Source organism: Cupressus sempervirens, chromosome 3 (genome assembly GCF_028749045.1).
Source record: "Cupressus sempervirens isolate cs-2001-9-10 chromosome 3, ASM2874904v1, whole genome shotgun sequence".
NCBI classification, from domain to species: Eukaryota; Viridiplantae; Streptophyta; class Pinopsida; order Cupressales; family Cupressaceae; genus Cupressus; species Cupressus sempervirens.
In genome coordinates this window covers 889862422-889886379 of record NC_143120.1, presented here as the reverse complement: position 1 = coordinate 889886379, position 23958 = coordinate 889862422, and positions in this window count along the sequence as shown.

Below are 23958 nucleotides of genomic sequence, written 5' to 3'. Positions count from 1 at the left end.
TCAATCTTTCCTCTAGTTTCTTTTGTTAGATCTTATTGATCAAATCCTTTTCATCAATCAACTAAGTGATAGTACTTGAATCTTATAAGAATTTGTCTTACCAACAAATAGCAGGTTTGACATTAGTGACAAAACAATGATTGAAATACATAATCTTCTTCAACAATCTCCCTCTTTCAATGATCTCTTTCAACAATGATCTTTTCAATTAGATCTCAACACATCTATATTCTCTATTTTTCATATCCTGGGAATAAACATCCAAAATGTCAACAGCTTGAGCACTCAAGCATTCAAGCATTCAAGAATTCTAGCATCTTTCAAATAGATTCATCCATTGAGGATCAAGGATTCAAGCATTCAATAAATTGAAGGATTTTATCTTCAAGATATCCTTCAATCCATTCAAGATCCTTCATTGCATCTTCTACATCCATTCATTTGTATTCTTTATCCAAGTCAATTAGTAAAGAGATCTCATTGCATTCAATTTGAGAGATCTTACTATTGTAACATGAATTCATACATTTACTTTAGATTTTTTCAATTCAATTATTTTAAATCAAGGTTAGTTCCTGAATTGGGGTTTTACTAAGTTAAACCCCCCCATCAACAACAAAAACCCTTTTTTATTCCAAGTTATAGATCTCAAACCAGTGAATAAGTTGTAAACTTGGATACCCATTTCAGATTTCTTTAAATTTTTGAAATCATAATCTACATCAAATATACTTCTACAAGGTCTTAGAGGTCACCCTTATATTCAAGGTTGTGGAGGTCACCCTCTCAAATATAATTAACCCTTGTCAGACCACCAAACAATTTTTGGGTTTCACATATTTCAACATTTCAAGCCCAGATTTGATGTTATTTATCAGTTTTGGATAGCACAAAAAGCATAAAATCTTATCTAAAAGGTGTATCCTCTATCTTTTTTTTCATTTCAGCATATCTACTTATTCCATTTAAAAATCTTTCCCTGGCTCTCATTATTTCATAGGGTTTCCAAGAACTTTTGCATATTTTCCACTATCTTACCCCCCTAAATCTAGCTTGCATTAGTACTCACTTGGCTAGCACTAATATCTCTAGATCTATTCATTTATAATTGGTATTTAAATGATAAATTTACTTGACTCCCTCTTTTATTTGTGTAAGTTTAGTTATGCAATGAACATAGGGTTTATATCCTTGATTCACATTTCCCCCTTAACATCTTTAGTTAAGTTGACTTGTCAACTCTTTCTTTTGTGGTGTTAGATCTATCTTTGCATGCTTTATATATTCATAGTACTATATTATGTGCTTTGTGATTTAGTTCATATCATAAGGTTAGATTTATTTTGTGCATGAGCTTTATTACCTTAAGTCCTACTTATAATATTTGAATGTTAGGAGAAATTATAGACTTAAGAATCACTTTGATTTGGATTCCTCTTCTCCTCTCTTTACAAACCTTAGCGATCCTAGGGTTTCTCATGATTCTAATATTTCTATAGGGTTTCACTGTTTTCACTCATCTCATGATGAGAATGAGGCTTTAACGATTCCTCTTAACAAGTTGATAATATTACTACTGAGATTGATAAAATGCATGGTTGGCTTCTTCAAGAGAATCACAATGATAATACTATTATTTCTTTTGATGATCTTAAGAAATTTATCCATCATGATGAACATGGATTAAATATTTTGTGTGGTCTTACTCACCTTGTCCATTCTCATGTTAAGCCTTTGGTTCAAGTCACATCTAAAATAGGAATGGCTCCACCTATCACTACTCTTGAACCTTCCTTGCCTATTTCCGCATCTATGTCTAGCATTCCTACTTATGTTTCTCTCATTGTGACTAATTATATTCAATTGTCTAATCCTCCTATTAGTAGTCTTCTTATTCATTCTTTTCATGTAAATGGTCCACCTACTTCATTTCCTACTTCACACCCTTCATAAAATAGTGTTCCTTTCACTTATCCTAATCCTTCTATTGTGACTCTTAGTGTCCCACCTTTAGTTCCTTCTATTTCAGCTAATTTATACACTCTTCCTAGTGTATTGAATGTGTCAGAGCCACCTATTTGCTCTAATGATTTCACTGTCATTATTCTTGCTCAAACAATTTCCTTTTTACTACAACAACTTGCTTCCTTTACTCAATCTAAGTTTATGTACCTTCATCTGATATGGGAAGTCCTTTTTCTTTTGACATTATCCATACTTTCTTGTCCTCAATAATTTGATATGCCTCACCTTGATACTTATAATGATAAAGGTGACCCTATGACTCATCCTAAAACTTTTCAAGTTCTATATAGTGATTACACTCATGAGCATAGGATTTTACCTAAGTCATTTTCTCACACCTTTCATGAGAAATATTTATAATGATATTTCTCTTTGTCACCTTATCCTATTGATTCCTATTATAAACTGTCTAATGCTTTTATCCAACAATTTCATAATAGCATTGGTCCTTAAATGTTTTTGACTAATTTGATGCATTATAAACAAGGTCCTAAGGAAAGCATGACTAATTTTATTGGTAGATTTAAGAATTTTCATTCTCAAATTCATTATCAAGTGCATCATACTGATATTCAACATATAATATGTTTATTGTTAATTTACAAAAATACATTAGAGATAAGATTCTTCTTATTGAGTTTCCTTCCTTTTCATAACTTTGTGCAACACTTCATCATTATGAATTACAAGTGAGTCAGTTTTAGAGAATCGCTCCAATGGCTCATGTACCCACTGATAAGAGTGTTGTTGCACCTAATCATTAGAAAATCCAAAAACCTAATAACTATATCAAGGCTAACAAAGCCACATACAAATTAGATGAACAAGTAGTTGTTGCATCTCGAGGTATCATAGCTTCTTCCTCTATTTTTTGGATGAATCATAAGTTTAATTCTCTTCTTAAATCTTTACATTATATTATGGTAAAGTTGGTTAGTTCTAATATTATTGCACTCCCTCCTGTCAGACCAATTCATCCTTCTACTACATCAATTCCACACTTTGATCTTAAGTCTTTTTTCCAATATCATCATTAGCCTAGCCATGATACTGGGGTGTGTTATACTCTAACACATAAAATAGAAGATTTTATTGATTCTGATGCCTTATCTATTAATAGTCATGATAATGGAAATAGATATGTGGCACCTCCTAATCAAAATTTTCAAATCTACACCAATTGTCTACCTTAGCATACTACTAATACCATTGTTCAACCTTCTTCTTCTACTCCTACTATAAATGTTCCTTATGATACTTTTAGGGAAGAGAATAGTCATACTATTAACACTGTGGAATGTGTAGCTCAACTTCAACTTCCACCTAAGTATAAAGTTCCACCTACATCTAATGATCAACCTAAACTTAGACCTAACTCTAAGTGTACTAGAGCCCTTGCTATTTCATTTAATGAAACCAATGTTTTCAAGGCTCTTGATGGTCCTCTCTATATTGCCACTTAGATTGCTAAATATCCTTCTTATGGGTTTCTTGTTGATCCTACTTCCATGGTTAATTTTATCACTAAGGAAAATTTATATGCTAGAAAATACATCATGATTTCTATGATTCAACTAATACTAGGATTTAGACTTGTAACAATTTTGTGTATCCTCCTCAATGTTCCATTTCTTTGCCTATTGAGCTTTGTGGTAAAGTGGTGAATAGTACCTTTGGTGTCATTCCTACTTATAATCAGCTCCAAGTTAAGCTCGATTTACCTTGGTCAACTTCCATGCAAACCATTTCATCCCCTATTAATTAGTGCATTAGATTCCCTTATGATGGTGAGATTAAGACAATCAACTATAGTCTGTATCATCCTTCTAGGCCTAGACATTGTACTACCCTTGGTTTATTTTGGTCTTCTACTCCTACTACACCTCCTACTCATCCTGATTATCTTTTTCAATCTTATCAAGCTCATAAATGTTGAGATATTATTGCATTGAATATTCCTAGGGATACCTCTCGTGGTCTTTTTCCTCCACGCTCTACACCTATTTATTTTGACTCTTCTATTTCTAATGGTGAACCACCTCTTGCATCTACTAATCTTTCTATTTTGCTCCCTCCTTCTAGTGTGGTATATCCTTCTAGTATGGTCCCTATTTCTAGTTTGGCTCCTCCTCCTAGAGTGGTTCCTCCTTCCAGTTCTCAACATGTTGTTCCTCTTATTAACCTATTTTTTGATAGTAAGGAACCTATGCTTGTTGATCCTTCTTTTCGCAAGAAATTCTTGGTAAGACTAAGCATAACCAACATACTCATAAATTTCAAAAGAAATTCTAGTCCCATGCTAAATCTCATATACATACTTCTCATCAACCCATGTCTATAAAAGAAGTTAATAATTGATAAGTAGGAGATAATTTCCACTACAAGTCAAATTGTGATATTGTTATTAGGATTTAACTGTGTGATTTTGAGTCAAACTCATTGACCTATGTTTCATGAGTAGTGATTCAATATGAATCCATCTCTCATGAGAGTAAATGGAACACTTAGCACTCATTGGATCTAGGTGATGTTCACAGGGGTGAAGCACCAGGCCTTCCCGAGAGGTCACCCATCCCAGTACTACTCCAGCTTGAGTGCACTTAACTATGGATTTTCCTCCATGGTTAAACCCAAAGCTTTCAAACCCATTTGCAAAACCTTTACCAAGTGTCGTGCACAATTATAATAATGATTAACCTCGTTAAACAATACTATAGTTAACATGCTTTCTTGTGAAATGTAAAAATGAGAAATTTAGAATTTTTATCAATGAATTTCATAGTAGATTACTTGTGATATTGCTATCAATATTTAACTATGTGATATTGCAAATGGGGTTGCAAGCTTTGGGTTTAACCATGGAGGAAACTCCATAGTTAAACGTACTTAGGCTAGAGTTCTGGGATGGGTGACCTCCTGGCAAGTCTTGGTGCTTCACCATTGTGAGCATCACCTCAATCTAATGAGTGTTAAGTGTTCCATTTATTCTGATGAGAGATGGATTCATGTTGAATCACTACTCATGAAACATAGGTCAATGAGTTTGACTCAAAATCACACAATTAAATCCTATATAGCAATATCACAAGAAGTTAATAATACTAATAGATAGATAAATGTGATATTTTTATTTTGGATCCTATTGTTATTAATCTTTATGAAGAGAATATTTTAGATGATGATGAACATGATATTATCGATATTGATGTTTATATTTTAACATTCTTTCTGTGCAACTTATGCTTACATCTGATCTGGAGCATGGTGACTCTTAAGAAAGTCCTTCTTTAGATTTAGCCATTATTCCTACTATGTTGGACACTGCTCCTCTTTCAAGTTATCCACCTTCTATACATACTATTGACCAAGATGGGAGAGGAGGGAAATGTTCTTGAAGTGAGTGCTCTAGCATAGTAGCTTTTTTGTTTGATTGTTTGTTTTGATGTGCTTCCCCCATACTGTGTTTGTTATATGTTTGTTGAGATTTGTTTAGATAACATTTGTTTCTCCATTGGCACACGGTGATAAAGGAATTGAAATGTTGTATAATTACTCTGTTTTTGTCTTATATGTTATGTTGAACATGTGCTAGTGTTCATACTTGTATCCTTACATGTTGTCTTCTTAGATATTTGGCATGGTAGCACCAACTCTTTTTGGTCTCCATGATGGTGGTCCAAAGGGACTCTTCTTTGTAACTCTTACATATCTTTCTTCTATTGTGTTGTAGTTATACTTCCTTTGGGGGATGATGATATTTTATACTTGATCTAATATTTACTTGTTATCATATGATCATACCAACCTCAAAGTTAGTAGATCCCTTTTTTATCTCTATATATATTATGTTCTCATTTCCCTTGGTTTTCTTCTCTTGGGGGCATCTCACAATGGAAATTTCTCTCAATGAATGTACATATACTCTACTAAGGATATTTTTCTATTAAAGTGCTAGGAATAACTTTAACATGGGGGCATACACTATTCTCATTTTTCTTTCTATGATGGAGTTGAAAATACAAATTTTGAGTATGGCTTGGGGTTCTTTATCCCTAGAGGTTATCCTTAAATCTATGCATTGCCACTTAATCCCTTCTTTTTGCACACATTTTGTGAATCCCTTTAGGGATTATTCACTATCCTAAAAATAGATTCTCCATGTACACCTTCAATTTAGCAAGTGAGCATCATTAGCATTGGGTCTCTCTTTCCTTTGCACGCACATATCTTAAATCTAGTGTGTGGGTAATGTGTACAAGCTTTCTTATAAGTCCCATACAAGGGTAACACATCCATAAATATATGTTAAATATTATATATGGGTAACATATACAAACTCAATAAATCTCATATATAGTTAACACATTCAAGCACAATATGTTGTGTCCCATACATAGACAACACATTTTTATTTTATTTTTGTTTCTCTATGATTCACATTGAGATATACATTTCTCATTAGAGATCGAATTAATCAAACTTCGCTCTCTGCTTCTTTTAAGTTAGTAATTTCTCTTTTATTATGATCTTAGGTTTTGCAAAGACTCAATCCCTTGGGGGCTTGATGGATTATTTTTCTCCTTGATTATGATAAGACCATCTCATGTCTTGTTCTATACTTTACCAAGAGTTTGGATCAAGTCCACACTCTCACTAAATTGGAAGCTAAATTTACTATCTTAAATTGGAAGCACTTTAATTGAATGATTATTTAGTACTTATTTAATGCGAGATCATCATCTCATCTCATTTCTCTTCTTTCTTCTCTTTTTTTCTCCTTTCTCTTAGGTGGAATTGGGGTAAGACCTAATTGATCCTCTTTAAAGCTCCTATTTTCATGGCATAAATATCAAGGTAGGATCTAACCATATAAGGCCTCCTTTACCTTCATTCAATCACTCATAATCTATTATCCATGCCAAAATGGTTATATCTTGGATTTTGTACCTAATTCCTAGTATTTGTGACCTATTTCCGGATCCTAGAGGAATTCCAATTGTTATGTGCCCTAGTTAATAGGGACATAGTGTGCCCCTATCAATCAAGGATATAGTGCACCCTTGATGTGTCAATCAAGGATGTAGTGTGTCCCTACTTGGGCCTCATTTTGTATCCATTCCTTGGGTCCCATGTCTAAATTAGTTCAAGGTGTTAACTTCTAGGTAGGTCATCTTGAGGGAGTTAGTCAATTCCAACCCCTTTATAAACCCATCAATTTTCTCCATTTTGTAGATGTCATAAGAATCCATAATCGCAAGCACTTAATTACTCAATAATGTAAGAACTCAAAAATCCTTTAAGAAAAATCCTCCATTGAAGATCAAGGATTCAAGCATTTAAGAAATTAAATGAGTTTATCTTCAAGATCTCCTTTAGCCCATTCAAGATCCTTTATTTCATCTATTCAACTACATTATTGATCTACATAAATTGGCAAAGAGAGCTCATTGCATTCAATTCGAGAGATCCTACTATTGTAAAGTTAATTTGCACATTTACTTTACATTTCTACAATTGAGTTATTTCAATTCAAGGTTAATACCTACACTAGGGTTTGACTAAGGAAAACCCCCCATCAACAACAAAAAATATTTTTTTTATAAGTTACAAATTTTGAATTGGCCAACAAGTTGTAGATTCAATTGTGCTTTTCACCTTTCTTTGGGACTATGAAAATGAAATTTGCATCATATGCATTTCTACAAGGCCGCAGAGGTCACCCTTGCATTCAACATCGTGGAGGTCATCCTTATAGATGGAATTCACCATTGTTGGATCACTAAATAATTTTTGAGTTTTTCCTATTTCAACATTTTAGACATAGATCCAACATTATTTATTAGTTTTGGACAACATAACAAGCATATAATTAGATAAAAAATGTGTATCCTCTATCTTCTTTGTCATTTCAACATGTCTACTTATTCCATTTACCTATCTTTCCCCAGCTCTCATTATTTCATGGGATTTCCAAGGACTTTTTCATCTTTTCCCCTATTCTACCCCACAAGATCTAGCTTGTACTAATGCTCCTTTCTCACTTGGTTATTACTAATATTTCTAGATCTAGTCCTTTAGAATTGGGATTGAAAATATCAATTTCATTGACTCCCTCTTTGAGTTGTATAAGAGTGGTTATGTGATGAACATATGGTTTATATCCTTGATTCACATTTCCCCCTTAACACCATCTTTAAACCTTCAATTGAAATCACAAATCTCAACTAATCACTAATAACTAATCATAACACTTACTAATAATAATAAATCTTGGCTTCAACCCCCTATTGATAAAAAAAAAATACATGTCTCACCTACAGAAAAATTTATTCGTTTCTCAACTAAAAATTACAATATTATAGATTTGAAGTATACAATCAAAATTTAGCTAAGAATTTCTTCAATGCCTCATTCATTAGCCTCATAATAATACTAGGTGCATTTGTCAAACTAAAAGGCATAATCAACCACTCATAAAAACCCTCATTACTCTTGAAAGTAATCTTTTATACATCTCTTCCTTTGATTTTGATTTGATGATAATCGTGCTCTTCAAATCAATTTTGGTAAACTACTTTACTCCACTTAAATAATCCATAATTTCATCCATCCTAAGTAAAGCCAACCCATACTTTATTGTGATTTCTTTTATAGCTCTAGAAATAATACATATTCTTCAGATTTCTTAGGTGTCAATATAGTAGGTATTGCAAAATGACTAAACATTTATTTGATTAATCATTTTTGTAACAATTCTTGTACGTTGTTGTTCAAATCTTCGTTCTTTACAGTTGTCATTCTATGAAATTCCTTATTTAGTAAATTTACTCCAAAAATTAGATCCATACAATGAATGATACTGCTAATAGGGAGTAATCCATTAGGTACCTTATATGAAATGATGTCCTTAAACTCTACCAGTAATTCCTTTACATCTAGAGGTTTCTCATGCATTGTTCCAAAATAATTTTTCTTAGGAGTCAAAGAAAAAACCATACTTTCTTTCTTTAAGCCATATAGAAATGTTCTTCCTTCAACTAAACAAACTCTTATTATAGTACAATTCACATTCTTAGAGTCTTCTATCAAAGGTAACAATACTTTCTTCATCCCATTGGCTATAATAGTATACATATTCAAACTATCATCATATGTTGTGTTAGTATTTGGGAGTGCTATGTTAGAAATAGGGAATATTGATAGGGGGGGTGAATGGGTGTTTCACAAACTTTTGCCCAACTATGGATATTATTAACAATATTTAAACTTTCATAGATGATCAAACTAAAAAATACACATAAGCATAACACAATGCAACTTATAACACCATTATTTGTTAACTAGGGAAAACCTCAGTGGGAATGGTACCCACAAAATGATCCACAAATCAAAAGTATCTTGTGAAATATATTGACCCTGTTAAGAGTCTATTACATATGTATCGTGTATTTGACCTTGTTAGAGGACTAAACCTTGTTAGAAACCTCAACCCTATTAGGAGTTGTTATTAAAATACAAAAGAGTTCAAGATGAGCACAGTTCTCAAACATTCATATACAATTGTACAATACCATAAATATAGATAGGTACACAAACCTTTTATAGTGTTGATATCTTAAATATTTAATCCATCTTTGTAGTTCCTTCTTTAAAACTATATATATAACGGTTCTACTATGGTCTATAATCAAATTTTCATCTATACCAATCACATAAAGTGTGAATAAAAATATTATATCAATATAATACAATTCCATACAAAAAAACAAAATTCCTTTCCTTTATACCAATTTCTCAATTTTGTCAACCTTGTTGCTTAATGCTTTGCTAAATCTTTTGAATAATCTAGTTTTACGTGTGGGTAAACATCTAGGATATTGTCCCAACATTGTTAAGAAATTATTTTGGTAAACTAATACACTTCCTTAACCAAAAAACTATTATATTGCCTATTACTCTATTATGTCCTATTAACCTATTACTAGTAAATCCTTCATAACTCATACAAAACTTAGTTTTATCTTTAGTGGTCTTAGGCCTATATCATATGATATCCATACTATCTTCATTCAAGTGCAAAAAACCTCATGTGCCTCTAGTGAAGTTTACCAAACAAAATAAATCTTCTAAAACCTATTTTGTTGATATTTACTATGTCAATTTTCTAAATATTTTACCTTTAGACTTCACGAAAAAAATCTTCCATTTTCAAGTAGACTATATGTTTCCATAAATTAAAACCCTAATACATTAGGTTACCCAGAATTTCAACATACTAAGAGGAGGAGGTGAATCAATACTAATAGGTAGCCTACTAATTAAACCAATAATCCAATCAACCTTAACAATAACTTCTAAAACATGAAACAAAAAACTAATATAATGTAGTAAAAGTAAAGAACATCAAACATACACAAAATCATCACACATGACACAATGACTTTTGCACATGGAAACCCTCAACTAGAGGAAGAAAAATATTATGGGGATGACACCCACAAGCCTTTCACTAAAGTAAATTAGATTTCCCTATTAGGAGCTTTAAATATCCTTTATGAGGGTTGACCTTGTCAGAAATGTATTGCAACCTAGGTGACTGGGGATGGGGTGAATCAAGAAACATTTAAAATTCTTTCACTTAATCCACTTTGTTAAGTTGTCTAATCTTCTTGCATGTAAGAAACATAAAGAAGTAAAGTAACAACACCATAATACAATATTTGGTAACCCAGAAACCCTCCAAGTAAAAGGTAAAACTGGGGTGGGGATGACACCTACAATGCTTCATTACTATAATAACAAATTTGGCCAATTAAGGCTTACAATATAATTGATCACTTATGGTGATCTTAATCAGTTAAGAGTAATAAGGATTGTTAGGTCCACCTTGTGAAAGGATTTATACAATACAATTAAGTATGTACTCTATTAGGAGTTTCTGCAAAGGACTATTAGGTCCACCCTATTAAAGGATTTAGGACTGATCTATCTATTAGGATGAATCAGTGGATTGATCTCTAAAATGCAACTCTGATTATTGATGAAGATCCTTTGAAGTAAATTGATCACCTGACTTGATAGATGAGTCTCTTCCTTTTTGTATGTTGATTGTAGCCTTCTAAATATACTTTTGTTCCATGTTCACTAATGCTCTTCCACTCATGATGCAAATTCTTGATGATGTGTTTGGATAAACAAAGTGCCTCATACTTATATCCATCAAAATAATTCCTTCATAGGTCAACTACAACATAATTAGTTCCAAAAACAATTACTAAGACAACTCAATGTTTTAACTTAGGTCCAATGACTTACTCAAGCGATATTGAAGACACTCAAGTAACACTATCACCTTGGCTAACTCTGGCACTCAATTAATACTAGATGCTTAGTTCATATTAATCACTCGATAGACACTTCTAACTCATTTTGCACTGCTCTACCAACTTGATTATCATCTTGGAATACTCTATTAACTCGATTCTCATTGGAGCTCAATAGGACTGTCAATTCAGTTGACACTACAACTCAATGGGAATTATCAACTCGGTTGACACTACAACCCAATTGATACTACTTACTTTCTACAAGGTTAACATTGATATCTTGGTTTCTTTATGAGCTTGGTTAACACCGCAAACTAGTAACTCGATTACTATCAACTTTCCATTATGAGTAAGTATTTTGACACTAATTGAAAATATATCTTGCAATGAGATTAACAATATCCCCCTTTGAAATTAGTGACAAAAACACTTATCATGCACAAGATCTAAAAAAAAACTTCTTCAGTCAAGTTCCCTCTTTGAGTATGCTTTGTTTTGTAGCTTGGTTTGCAATGAAGACTCTACAACTCGGTTTGAATTGAAAACTTTGTTTTTTATTTTTCAATTTATTTATTTATTTTTACATATCTTCCTTGTTGTACATATTTTCTCCTTTCTATACATATCTCCCTTTACATGTATAAATATGTACATTTCCTATACTTTCCCCTTATATACTTTCCCCCTTGTTTTTGTTACAAATTCCAAAATAAAATTTACAAGGTTTTTCCAAAATGAGAAAGAAAGTCATGGTGTACCTTCAAAATCATAGACAAAGTCTTGTCCTGGTTATCTTGTAGCAACTTCAAAATGTGTAGATCAATCTAAAGCTCTGCTGATAACTCGTACATATGATTTGCAACTGTTAGATTTGTATCCTTGACTAGTATCCTTGCATGATCCATTATCTTATGCATAATGTCCATGTGGGGAAGTATCATACCTTGTATATCAACCAATGTTTCCCTTATTCTGGCTTCTTTCCTTAGCAGTTCTGCCTGAAGATCTATAAAAAATATGGCTTTTGTAAAATGATTGAAACTAGAACTTGGATTAAGTGCCAACTAATTTGCACTATCCTTCAAGTCCATGTCAATTGTGTCTAGTTTATCTTTTATTTCATTGGTAGAGTTAGTGGAATCACTCAACTTTACAAATAAAGATACACCATTATTTACAACATTTTCTAATGTAGAAATCAAAGTAGATAGTTCTACTTGATCAATAGTTATTTTTTGTGCTACATTCTCTAGTACTTTATTCTCAGACTTCCTTTCAACTTTCTCAAGAAGTTTGTCCTACCCATTAGTATCCTCATTAAACTTATGTACAATATCAAGAAATTGATAAATGATACAGGATTTTACATTTACTTCTATAGAAGAGCATCGACAAATATTTCTTTGATGTCCTCCAAAAAATTTCTTCTATCTCTTTCAGCCTTTAGCAATTTCTGCTTGGCCCTTCTCTTCCATAATTCTCCCAAAATTTCCATTTTCTTAGTAGATAGATTGGAGTGGTCCCAATTTTGGATCACACTCACTTAATCTAGATCTATGCCATCAATTATCTTTTCTTTTCCTTTGTTCTTGACAACTAAAGAAGGTGTGATCTCTTTGCCTTTGTCAGCTGAGTCCTTTTGTTCCATCTCAATTGAGACTATGGGAGCCTATTGGTCAGTTACCTCTAGGAGAGAGCTTGGTGAAGGTGTAATAGTTGTCACTTCATAGTTTGGTTGAATTGGGTTCAACTCAATATATTTTGGTCAAGTGTTGCCTTAGTTGGAGTACTAGGAAGGGATGCATGACCTCTACAACAATCTTCTCAAGATCAAAATATGCAATTGTCTAAACCTCTAGTAGGTCTCCCTCTTCCTTTATGTCAAAGATTTTCTTCCACATATTTGTTGTGGACTATACAACATCTTATATCTTATTAGACAAAACTAGAAAAGCTTTAAACCTAGGAGTATGTCTTCTTTCATGAGTATTCATTGCCTCCTTGATTTCTTTGTCAAAGAAATTAGGCATTATTTTCCTTCAAGTCTAATCTCTGATATCTTTCTATGTTTTTACTACCTTGACCCAATGGTGAGATTTTTCCTTCAATAGGGCTTTGGGACCTTTTTCAATCTTTCCCTTTAAGTTCAAAAGGGTCATATTTCATTTATCCATCTTCTCAACCATTGCATCTTCAATCTGCTTATGCTCATCTTTGCTTCTTGTTTCATATTTCAGGTATCTAAAATCTATCATCCAACTGTCGTCCTTTAAAATTTTTAGTCTTTGTTAAAAGGTAGGTGATGACTTCTTGAGAGATGATTGGGGAGTTATCTTCGTCTTCATCGTCATCCTCATCCTCAAGTTTTAATTTCTTTCTTAGCCTCCTTGGCTTGGTGGTAGTAAACACAGGTGTAGACCTTGTTGTTCTCTTAGGCTAAGGTTTTGATGGGCTCTTTACCTTCTTTTTGGGAGGTTCTTCTTCCTCTTCTTCTTCATCAATTTCCTCTTCACCTTCCTCTATAAGGAAACTTGGCAAGAAAGAATATAATCATTTCCACATAACCCATAATAGATATGAAATAAACACGGAATTAAAATCCACATGCAAGAGAATAGACAACATACCCACAAAATTGTGACACAAGATATACTCTGGGAAACCCTCATTGAGGGAAAAACCCAGCCTCCAAAAGCATCCATCACCATGTATTATTCAGCAAAAAATACCATTGCAATACAACCATGGAAGCCTTCATGGCCATAGCCACAACCGAGCAAACTATGTGAACAAGCATAGATCCACACATCCCATGCCATGCTTCTAACCTTCACAAATGCTCCCTTGGCTAACCTATCAAACCTTGTCCTGCTCAATTCTTGCCTTTCTCACTCTTACTCTCTACAACAACTACCCTTGTGGTTGCTTATATAGTAGCAAGTCCCAAAAACCACTAAGTGGTATTACATAAACCATGTGCTACCTAACCCACTGACCCCACATTTAATGTTGGGCATTTAATTCTTTTCGCCAATATTAAATAATTACATAAAATATTATCACAATGTTACAATACAACTCATCAAGAATATTCCATGGGAATCTTTACATGTTGCACATCCATCTAAGCACAACATTACATAATAAAATATAAAAATATTATGCAATGTTTGCAACACCCATTATCTCAACATCCTCTTCATCTCCTTCTTCAATTTCATCACCTTTTCCTTCAGTGATCATGAGAGGTGAACCTAATTTTGCTAGTTTCTTCCCAATGCTTTCCAACCTTTTCTTTCCTCTCTTCAAAATTTGAGGAATCTGAATCTCAAGTGAGATTCTTGTCTTAGCTTCCTCATATACTCCAAGATAAGTAGCCTTGGGGTCCACATGCTCATTAATGAGAGCCTTGGTAATGTCTCTTATTTCATCAATATTTACCTTATATGCCAGAGGTTTTACCCATGCAATCCTAGGTCTAGCTACTTGTATATGAACTCTATCATAGTCAACTAGGAGGCATATATCCTAATCATAGTCATCTACTAGTTTCTTAGGGATTCTAAGCCTAGTTTACATCTTCTCCTTGAAGTTATCAAAATATGCATTGATGATTCTTTCAAAGTTCTCACCCATCTGATTTATTAATTCATTAATTTGATCAAAAAATGGGTTATCTTTCTTCCAAACAACATTTCCCTTTGAAGGAAAGAATTTTTGCACATAAAAGAATAAACATGCTAAGAGTGAACCGAACTTACATGAGTTATTCTTAGAGGCTTGAATGCTCTCCATGTTCTTGCTTAGCTGGACATGTTGAAGCTCTACTAGGTCAAAGGATAAGTTCTTCTTCATGACCTTGTATGCTAGGTCCACTGCCTCACATGCCAGATTGTTTTGATGAATTGCAATGTAGATTTTGTATGCTATGACATGGATGCCAAACTTTATTTCCATGTTAGTCACATTGTTCAATTTCATGCCTCTACCATCCCATTCAGTTAGGGTTAGCTTTGCCAGTTCTACCCAACCTAGAGTTTTGGTGGCCTTTGATTTCTCCATCATTGGATACCCAATTATCATGTGAATAATATTCTTTGTGATGGGATAGGTCTTCTCCAACCAAAATGTCATCTCATGAACTCAGCATAGTATAAGCCTAATACATTTGGTTTGAAAATTTCTTGGCATATGGATGATGTGGGTCAAATGCTTGACCTCCAAATGCTTGTGTTCTAGCTTCAACACATTATTTTCACACAATACACCATATGCCTGATCCAACTTGAGATTCCCTAATTCTTGAATAGAATGGTGATAAAATGATCTGACATAGTGTGAATGAGAAGTACCTTGGGATGGATTAATGAGTGTGCTCCTTGTGGATCCTTCTCCTTAGAAATTTCTAGATATAGCTAGAATTTCAGAGGAATGTAGTCAAATAATTTTACCAATATTTTTTAACCCTTTTTGACCTTTACACTGGAAGATGCTACCATACCACTTGGTTGATGAAGGATTTGAAGATGGTGAATTTGCCTAATATTTTCCTTCAACAAAATTTCTCTAAATCACTCTGGGGGCTAGAAGAATGTTGTGCTCTTAAAAAACTCTAAATTTTTGGTGAAAAATAATACTTCAATTTCTTCATTTGATCATATTTTCAATTTTAGGGCCCCATTAACACTCTATACCTAGGTAGGTGAAAGATGCTCAATTTGGTCTTCAACCCTTGAATGCTTGGCTATTACTAATTAACCATGCTTGGTTAAGTTAGTGACTTAGTCAAGTCTATCTACACTCAGTTAGGTCTAAGAGAAAACTCAGTTAGGACTAACAACTTGGTTAGGCCTTAAGGAGTGACTCGGTTAAAACTACCAACTTAGTCAAGTCTAAGACTTTCTTCTGTCCAAGTGCATTTGGTATGTTGATCTGAACTTTCATGCTTGGATGAGTAGAACTAATGTGGAATATGAATTTGATCACAACCCCAATGGTATCTTTCCTGTTCAAGCAAAGATAATTGAATCACCTAATTCATTGCCTTGGGTGTCAATAACCTCACTGATTTCACTTGAATTCTAAAGAGATTTTCTCACCCATTGCTACTTCATTCGTGTCTTGATCTTATCAGCCTTTGATTTATTTTTATATTTGACTTTACCTATATTCATGTAGTTCTTTGCTAGATGACCAAGTTCTTTGCATACATAACATCTTTTGGTAGGTTTTCATTTTTTGAAGTGAGTCCTCATGCAGTTAGCTCTAGTGTGTCCAAACTCTCCACATAGATAACATCTGCACCAAGTGTTGTAACCCCAACCAAATATTTCTTTAGCAAGTTGTTAATTAGGATTCCAATTCTTGGTTCTACACTCTGAAGATTTGTGACCTTGTCTATTTCATGTGAAACATTTTCCTTCAAACTTACTTTTCTCTATGCATCCACTTTCTCTATGTCCATCTTTGTTACAACTATAATATTTTCCATTAAAATTTGACTTTCCATTGCTCCAAAATTTATTTGAAGTGTGCCCTATCTTTCCACAATGATTTCATATAGGTATTTTATTATTTTGATCTCCTTTTTGTGATGATTCTCCTTGTTTAATGTAGCCCAATCATGCTTTCCCTTTGTGTTTATGCTGAGATAGTTCATCTAACTAATCCATTCTTGTTTGTGGTCTCATCATTCTTTCATTGGTTTCTTTTTCAGCCCTAAGGTCATTCATGAGTCTTTCATCTTTTTCCTTAGATTGATGACTTCTTGATTTGCATTATTCAACTGACTTCCATTGTCTTTGATCTTTTCTCTCAAGTTGCTAAACTTCTAATAAGAGAACCTTGCTCTAATACCAATTTTTGGAAATTTAATGCAATTTACGAGACTAGGAGGGTGGTTGAATCAGGAACAACTTAAAGTTCTTTCACTTAATCCACTTTTTAAAGTTGTCTAATCTACTTGCATGTAAGAAACATAAAGTAACAAAGTAACAACACCATAACACAATATTTGGTAACCCATAAACCCTCCAAGTAGAAGGTAAAACTAGGATGGGATGACACCCACAATACTTCACTACTATAGTAATAAATATGGTAAGTTAAGGCTTACAACCAATCACTTCTAGTATTCTTACTCGGTTAAGAGTAATAAGGACTATTAGGTCCACCTTGTGAAAGGATTTATACAATACAGTTAAGTATGTACTTTGTTAGGAGTTTTTTTAAAGGACTATTAGGTCCACCCCATTAAAGGATTTAGGATTGATGATCTTGTTAGGATGAATAAGTGGATTGATCTCTAAAATGCAACTCTAATTATTGATGAAGATCCTTTGAAGTAAACTAATCACCCAACTATGATAGATGAGTCTCTTCCTTTACTTATGTTGATTTTAGCCTTCTAAATATATTGCTCTTCGATCTTTGCTAATGCTCTTCCACTCATGATGCAAATTCTTGATGATGTATTTAGATAGTCATGGTATGCACTTTTGTGTACTAGCTAAAGCACTATGTATGTCTAGTGGACATCACATTCATGCTAGTACTGTAGTAGGTAAACTTGAAGGAGAATGAGAAGTTACTTTGGTTTTTTTGATCTATTGCATGATGATTTTATTGAAAAAGATCAAAATCATGGTATTTCCATCCAAATAATTCCTTCATAGGTCAGCTATGACATAATTAGTTCCAAAAATAATTACCAAGTTGGCTCAGTACTATAACTTGGGTCCAAAGACTTACTCGAGCAATGTTGAAGACACTCAGGCAACACTATCACCTTGGCTAATTTTGGCACTCAGTTGATCCTAGATGTTCAATTCATAGTGATCACTTGGCAGACACTTCTGACTCAATTCACACTACTCTTCCATCTTGATTATCATCTTGGAATACTTTGTTGACTCAGTTCTTACTAGAGCTTGGTAGGACTGTCAACTTGGTTGACACTACATGTAATGCTCGACTTGGAGATCCTTGGAACAAGGTTTCAATTCAAGCCAAGATAAAAAAAAATTTACAAGTATGAATGCACATGAAAACATCATACAGGGATCACAAAGATCGCAACAGAAGACTTCACCACAATCTCAACAACCAACAAATCTCTGAACATCACTAACAAATTTACCAAAACAATCGAAGATGAAGAACATAAAATTGAATTCGAATCAAACACATTCTGAATTTAAAATGTGACACCAAAGGATTGAAGAACACCTAAGAGGGTACCCCAAAAAACTCTCAAAAAGTTTAGATCAAACTGAAAAGTGCCTACTGCCCGCCTGTACAGGTCTTTGCAAAAATCCATGCGATACTTTAATACAACACTGGAAAGTATCGTGCGACATTCCTAAAGAAGGAGGGTGACACTTTCAAGGATTGGGTGATACTTCTCTCAAAGGCATGTGATACTTTAAGGGTATCATATGATAGTTCTTACAAGGAGGTTGGATACTGGAAAGTATCGCACGATATTTCTCCAAGAGCCATGTGATAGATATAAGGGATGCATGAGACTATTTCAATGGGCATGCAATACAATATTGTATCACACCATGCTGATAAATGGTTACCCAGGGAACTCAAGAAACACTTAAAGACAAACAACAGACTAAAATTGAGTTCAAAAACTCCACACCAGGGAGTATCAGATCCACATAGATCAAGGAGCGAACACTCGAGTGCATAAGCAACAAGATGCCATGAAATAGGAAAGAGGAACATCTATCCATCTAAACCAAAGCAATAAAGAACGTACTGAAAGAAACATTATAGTGAACATAAAAAACATAGCAATGTATAGAAATAACATCGCAATGACTGAACAACCAAACTAAGTATGTGGTTCCTCCCAACCGTCAATAGCATCATAAGACCATCATGGATCCTAGCCATCCCTCATGCATAACATCCAAGCCACCGATTAGATTTCCAGTACTATCATAATAGGGACGTCACTATTAAAACATGCTACAATATAAGCACAAAGAAATCTAACATGCTAGTAGTAAAGCATAAGATAATCCTACAAGTAGTTAACATCACCTATCACTTGATAAACATCAATAAGCAATAGATAAACCAACAAGGAAATTCACATCATCTAAACATATGCTAAACATCATAATATAGGAATGCATCAAATAAACTAACATCATCTAAACACGATATCCAAGCATTCCAATGAAAGCATAAATCACAAGAAAGCATACTCTGAAACTCGAAGTACTAAGTGAAAACATCTAGCAATGGTCGCACTAGGACAAAAGATCATCTACGTACATCGATCCCTAGTAGTGGTGAAGGTAGCTATGCCTCCCAACCATGTGGCACCCATAGGTCCACACCCACCGTGTTGATAGAGATAATGTTCAACCACAAACACAAACAAAACAATCATCCATGGCTAACACTCATGCTAGACAGTATGATGGTTGTAACCAAGAACCTAAGACAATGCAAGGAGTATAGGTCTTGGTTAGACACTCAATAGGCTACTAAGTAGGGGTTGACATCATGGAGAGTTGTTTGGCATCAAAAATTCCAAGCTGAGACTTATGCAGATTCAACATCCCTCAATGGAAAGGCTCTAGCACTCCACATTTTTATTATCTTAAGTTTTATTACCACTCACACATTTTATTTAGTTATCACTTATTTAAAACTTCCTCCGCCAACCCTCTAGGCACAATGATCACTAGGCTGCAAAATAGAAGCACCCTCCATATGCTACCCTACCCTACCCATGCTCATCCTACAACAATTTCCCATGGGCATGCATACTCCCATCCCAACCCCAATGATCACAACTTCCAGAAGTACTATAGAAGATTGGGCCTTGCAAGTCACCTGACAAATGTACTCGTGTGTGGTGCACCACCATCATGAAGATCAAAACATAAGGACATGATGAGAACACAATGCAAAAAAAAACACCCAACTGAAAGCAACTTGAGAGGATGGATTCTACACAAATCCCAAAGCCAATAAAACCATACATCATGAAATCACTCTACCAGCCTCAATCCCGGAGTATGGATTCTACATGAATCCCAATGATGCAACAAGACCAAACATCATCAACTCACTCAACCAGCCTCAATCTAAGAGTATGGATTCTACATGAATCCTACTGTCTACAAAACAATAACCAAGGTCTAAGAGAAACCATAACACCAAGTACAAAATCACTCAACCGAAAACAAAGTTAGGAGTATAGATGTGCCACACATCCTAATGCAAACACAAAAATGCAATAAAGGTCTGACTGATATCCAAATGGATAATCCATGTCCACGACCCAAATCATGCCAAGAAAATCCAAGAAAACAGGGCAGCATGTAAAACGAGGTAAAAACTCCAAATTTTGGAAAACTTAAAAATTAAAACCCATTTGACCTTTGGGTAAAAAAACTCCAAAAATTCAAAAATAAATAAGTTCATACACCGTATGCAAAAATAGCCAACATAATGGTGCAAAACCCCAAACCCTCATCTTGAAAAACATGGAAATATTCGTACCTGCCCAACCGGGTAGAACTAACATACAGAAACAGAGGAGAACACTAGTTCTCAGCCTCCAAACAAATGGCTACCAAAAATAGAAGCAAAAACGGAGCTAAAACCATAAAACAAGAAAGTCCTACTTCACAACCAAAAGGGAAAAACGAGAATCTAAACCTTAAAATAAATAGCTCACAGAAGCAGCTGAAAATTGCGCCAATCCAAGGTTTCCTCGAGTTGGATCCAACGAGCTCAACCTCGCGATAATCCCATGCCTATAGCTCCCACAAAAAAAAAAAATAGTAAATCCTCATGAAGATAATGTGAAACTCTAAATGCACAGACATACTTACTGGTCTAATCACATAATGCAAATGAGTTCAGATTTAAAAATCACTGAAAGGTTTAATTTAAACATTAAAAAAATAAGGATACATGGACCATACAGGGATGACATTGGTAAAATATGAATAGTTGAATCACTAACTCCATGTGCCACTACCAAGGATATAATTCCTGCACACTAAACAACATGATCAAGTGCAATTGCATATAATAACACGGCCAAAGAAATAAATGCATTAAATCACCTAATTTAACCATTTATTTAATTACATTAAAATAATCAATTTACATCACTCACATTCGCATAAAGCATAACAACACAGGAATGAAGTAAATAACCATAGCATTAAATCCATCACATAATATAATCAATGATATGTCCAAATACCAAATAACTAGATATCATCATAAAACACACTATCATCTCAAAATGGCATCATCATGCAATATGATCAACTAAGAAGCATAGTAGTCTAACATCTATGATACTGAAATCAAGGTATAACATCCGACCCTTAGGTCCTCTCAAAAGTAAAACATAAGTAGATATCTACATCACATAACCAATGAATCCAACATGGATAATATATTTCTAATTACTTAAGCATTTAATAATGATTGTTTAAACAACACTTAAAGGCACTTAAAAGATATAAGTGAACACAATCATAAACATGACTAACCACTACTACGGGAACCTAGTCCAATGTAGCATGGTAATAGTACACAATGCAATCTCTACACACATCTCAGGGTAATCATAGAAAAACCTCATGATACCACATCGATCCTAGTAAGCATTGGCACAAACTTCAGTGAACCATAAATCACATCATAATCTCATAAATCAATCAAAGCATAATCAAAGCAACTGATATAAAAACATACATCAAATCACCTCTATGGTCTAGACCACTCATGGTCACAATCATGATCCATCACAACAAAAGATCAACAAGGTTGCATCCGCTAGGATGACTTACAAAAGTCAAATGGGAGAGGCATTACACTACAACTCGGTGGGAACTATCAACTCAGTTGACAGTGCAAACCAGTTGACATCGATAGCTTGGTTCCTTTATGAACTCGATTAACATTGTAGACTGGTAACTCAGTTACTACTTACTTTCCATTATGACTAATTATTTTAATACTAATTGACATTATATCTTACAATGAAGATGAAAAAACCTAATTAATATTATCTTTTGCACTATTAGGAGTACAATTTGATATTTTATGATCTACCTCACTAAATAATTTAGAACACCTTCTAAGTGCCCAATTAGTTATGGTATTTATACAAATAGATTGATTGAGGCTCACCCACTTGAGGGATTTTCTTAGATGTAACTATTAGGAATGTAACACTCCTTGCTTGTTGGATCCAATTTTTTACTATTTTGTAAATCTATCCTATGTTCAATGTTTTTACTCTTCTTTTATTTCAACCCTAATAAGCTACAATACCTTTACCGAATGCAACCAACACTTCAAAACAACTCTTTTCTATAATGCTAATGATAATCCTTTATAGAAACATTATTTTCCCCCCTTAATTGAAACCATTCATTCAAAATTCAATCTTTGTGTACATTTACCACAATCAATTCACATGGTTTGATGTCATAATACACTTTCTTTTACTGCATCAATCATTTTAGGGTTTACATGTATTTTCTCCAACAATAGTCAAAATATTTTTGACAAATTTTAAACCTCCTCTATAAATCTTCCTTGCCTATGTAATTTTGATCACCAACTTCCACCTCAACATATCCTCAACCATTATGACATGTCACATTACCATTAGATCTTATCTAACTACTCATATTGATCATTGATCAACAATACAAGATTGATAGTCCAAGAACATAAACTCTTCTTCCTCAACATTGTTATTCATGGGTCCTCACTCTCTTGTCATCCTCTTGAGTCAAGATCCTAACCATAGTTCATTATGATCCTATATATTTTGTACTTATGATTGCACCATTTTATTTTTACTATACATTGATCATTATCACAACAGTCTTATACTCTATGTCTTTTTGTCCACCAATTATTGGACCTGTCTATTTTCCCTTCAACTGATCATGGGCATTTCTTAGAGATCATTTTCTTAACTTGTCGATTACTCCATTCACTTTATATGACTAGGTTTCCATCAATGACAACAAAATATATCTGTGCATATAACTTCTTCACTAATTTGATCATCGTTCATCATATTGTCAACAATTTCCCCATCATAATGGCAATAATTTCCCCCTTTGGAATTTATATAAAACCCTTAAAACCTTATTTGAAAATAGGTGCGGCACCTATAAACACCATTCTCCACTTATCAAAATTAAACTCCCCAAACATTGTACACTATACTTGTTCTCCTCTTTTTTATTTTCATATTCTCTTCTCCCACTTTGTCAATAGTCACAACAGTAATAGGATTTACCCATTTGTTTCTTGTTCTACCATTCTATAAAATATTTTCTTATCATTTTTCTTTTTTGAATCCAAAGACATATCCCATGACCTCTTCAAATGATTCATGGAAATGATTTGTCCATACAATTGTTTTTCCAATCTTCCATAGAATGTAATGAACTCATGTCAAGTAGTCCAATGAGGACTACTACTTCTTGGCATTATGTTGCATAACTTCTACATTGGAGGATATATATGATTGTATCTCTAGTAGCGTGATTACCCTCTTCTCTTGTTCATCTTGTTTGTGGGTATGTGGGAG